We start from the raw sequence: 3,980 nt of genomic DNA on the forward strand, positions 1-3,980 counted from the left end.
ACTTAAAGGATTTTATGCTTTAAAATTATTTAAATAAACCCATATTGTTTTTCAGAAAGACATTAAAAAGGATAATTTATTGCCCTGTGAAAGAGTTAATGAATATTGCTCATTTTGTGAGGTGATATCCTACTTTTAACCACCTTTCAAACTCTGACCGTCACTGTCCCTGCTAGGTTGAGCAACATAAAGCTAATGGCTTGCTGAAATCTCAATTTTCTGCTTAGATTTATTCCCACTTCCTTCCTGGCGTCCAACTAGAACATTATCCTTTGTGCAACCACATCTTTTCAGCACCACGGACAGAGCCAACGCAATAAAAGAGATCTGCTGTGCATACTAATTTGGTTTCATGCGAGGGACAGCACTCAGTCCTCCCTTCATTCATTCTGCACCCACTTTTCATTCCTCTGATCAAATTTCATATCCTTAGAGCAGAGCATTCAGTCAATCTTTGTCCATCCAGTGAAGTCTGGTCAGTGGCGTGTGGATTTTTTGGTCTCTTCACACTTTTTTCCCTGATAATTCTTTGTTTGACAGACACCACTGATGCTTCAAATGTCTTTCTCCTGTTATTCCGCCTCGGTTTTTCCAGCTTTTGTGGCTTTAGCATGGGTCAAAGCCACCGGGCCATTTCTGGTCTGACATGAAAAGGTGATGGAGGTATCACTGCCTGTGTTTTCCCCTTGCTCTCCTTCTCAGACGCGTGCGCACACACACACGCACACGCACACACACACACACACACACAAACACACACACACACACACACACACACACGCATCCCTGGGATCAGCAAGTCATTTCACAGCCTGCTGGGTGACCTGGTGTGATATCGGTGTGGTTTACTGACAAATCTAACACAGTTGGGCCAAAACTGTTCCCTCCATCTCCTCATGCTCCACTTGCTCGACAGAGAGAGAAGATGAAAAACAACGAAGGGGCAATGTGTGTGTCTGTGTGTGTCTATGTGTGTCTGTGTATGTTGAGCTTGTACTGCCCCCAAAACCAACAACATTAAACAAGCATCGCCCTTCACACGCTCTCCCCCATGAGTTTGTTGAGGCTGGGCATGGCTGGTCTTACTAGAGTATAAAGTATTTACAAAATAGATTTTCTGTCTATGCCGTTCCTTAAATATACAAATACGATAACAAACATGCATTTCTCCTTAATATACTCATTTCAGAGATAAGGATTTATATCAAATGCCTGTTTCTATTTACCTTGTTAATGTTAATGTCACAGCATATGGCTGTTCCTATTCATTTGACTATAAATGGTAAAAACATGTTTTGTATGTTGAATAACGTGTTTTGAAACGTATACGATGTAAAAATCCCTTACAGTGCAGTCTAATTTATTCAAATTTAGAAGAGAATCATTGTAAGATCTTGCAAAACTTGAATAAGGCAGCTCAAAGTAAAGAGAAACAACAGAAGCCTAAACAATCAAAGCAAGTAATCACAATGAAACAAGGGAAAGCACACATGGATAAGAATGATAAACAACAATTACGCATTACTCAAAATTGATTCCAAACATTGTTAAATTTGTTTTGTTTTTTTTTAGCCTTGAATGTGGTTTGATAGTTTCTTGCTTCTTCTATGACTGAGCAGCATAGAAGTTTATTTTGAATTCTAGGAACAGCCAGCAGTCCCATCTTGCAAGCCACCCCCACCTCCAGCTCCTCCTTAACATGCTGCGTCTGGCTTAATCAGCGTCACATCTGCAGCCACTGATGCCAACTCTCGTCTGTACCCTACACGAGTACTCTTTACTGCTGCTCTCCCTGCCTTTGACTTTCCACTTATACACATGGAAGGGCAGGAAGGTCCCAGAACAGAGCCATGCTGCCAAATCAAACTTACTCCAATCATAATAAAGTTTTCCTTTTGACTAAAGTGGTCCTGACTGAATGAACTGTGTTCAATAATTTATATGCAAAGACCCTACCCTAGTAGGAGCCAGCTTGATGAATTGAAGTATTGGGAGCACTGGGAGCAGACATTTTTCAACAGCAGGCATAAACAGGAGTGACAAAAATCTACATGCAGATGTAATTTTACTTTTTGGCAAGGTGACTTATTTTCACTTATTGCTCTTTTTCATGGATATCAGGTCTTATTGCATTTCAACGGCACAACACATTCCCAAGGACACTTGTTGGGGTTTTCAGGCGTGATTGCAAATCCTTTGGCTCTCAATCACGGCACTGAGAAAACAAAGCCTGGGACATGTCCTTAGTTTGTCCCTAAAGGTTGTTTACAGGTGTCCCACATGCACGATTTATCTGTAATACTGTTTCTTATTTATAATTTTCCCCTCATGGGTGTTTTTGTTTTGATGATGTACATTGTACTGGATTAATATGGAGAATAGGATTAAGCAGGCATCAGAAACCCAATTAAAGTAGCCCTTCATCTCTGCTTGTGAGGCCTTGTCTCACTTTCACTGTGTGCGATCCCTCCTCCTGTTCACTCATCAACTCCTGCCCTCTGTTTGCTCTTTACCACCCTCTACCTGCCCCCCTATCTTTGCATTTTAAACGCGCACACGTCCAATGTTTCCTCCACACAACTCCGATCTTTTTTTCTTCTGATCTTTCCCTCCCGCTCATCTTATTCTCCTGCTCATATTTTTGCGTCTCTTTGAGGTACGGAGCAAAACTGCTATTTGCCCCAAAACCATATAAGCCATTAAGACGCATTCATTCCTGAACCAAAAATGCAATTACACTGGTAAAAGACTGCTGGAGAGCATGGTGGTTCAGCTGAAGGGTGAGCCAACAACAACTGCCAATTTTAGCAGGGGTGAGTGCTTTTCTGTGACAGAGAATTAGTCTGTGCAGGTGTGCCTCACATTGTGTATATGTGTCTGCATGTGTCTGCCTGCCTGTGTGTAAATGTAATCCTAAGTAATCTGGCAGTACAGACTTTGGTAGCACAGAAGCTGCCCAAATGCCAGGGATCTCGGAGTTAGTATTCCTGGCACAGCATTAAAGGCACAATATCACCTTTTAGCACAATGCTCACTAACAAGGAGCCCGACAGAGAGACATGGGGAGACAGATGGAGAGCAGCAAGAAAGAATGGAAGAAAGAAAGACAAATTATCAAGTGTAGCAACAGTGGAGAGGGTTGTCGGGAGCAGGAGGTGGTAAAGAAGTGTGGAGAAGTGTTTAAGGAAGATTCGGTGTTGGCACGCATCGCGTCTTTTGCATTGAAACAAATTAACAACATGAGTTCACTCCTCTCAATTCCTTTCACCCTCTGCTCCCACTGATGTACAAAGACACTGGTCTGCGGAGAGAGACTTATCTGGAAGCAACAGAACAGCAGCACGCGGAATGTGTGTGTGTGTGTGTGTGTGTGTGTGTGTGTGTGCGCGCGTGTGTGCGTGTGTGTGTGCGTGCGTGTGTACATGCATGCGTTTTTGTGTTTGATGTGTGTCTCTGTTTTAAAGTGGGATTGTGTCCATGAGTGTGGTATATGTGTGTGTGATTGTATATGTCTGCACATGCATTGTTACTGCATGCTTTTGTGAGCGCCTTTGCTCCATTTTGTGCCAGGCTCTGCTTATGGATTGCAGCCACCTCTCAGGTAGCACTCAGGTGAGGATTAAAAGGTTTCATGGTTATCTGTTTTTGAAAGCTGGAAGGAATATTGAAATATTTGCATTTGAAAGACCTGAACTATGTGTCTAAATCTTTATCCTGATGACAGTTAAATAAAAGCATACATTTGTGTGCAGATTTTCCTGCTGTACCACCATGCGTTTGACATTTCAGTCTCGTAGTAAAATGTCTCAAAATCTGGATGGATTACCATGACATGACAATCACGAATGCAGTAGGAGTTGATTTTAACTTTTCAGCATGCATTCTGTCAAGTTCCATCACTAGGATAAACTTTTAATTTGATTTTATGACCAAGTGCCTGAAAAACAACTGGCATTCTCTTCAGCCTGAGATTTACTTTG

This window comes from Aulostomus chinensis, chromosome 17 (assembly GCF_037954235.1).
Source record: "Aulostomus chinensis isolate RoL2024-O1b breed Wild chromosome 17, RoL_Achi_v1.0, whole genome shotgun sequence".
Taxonomy (NCBI): domain Eukaryota; kingdom Metazoa; phylum Chordata; class Actinopteri; order Syngnathiformes; family Aulostomidae; genus Aulostomus; species Aulostomus chinensis.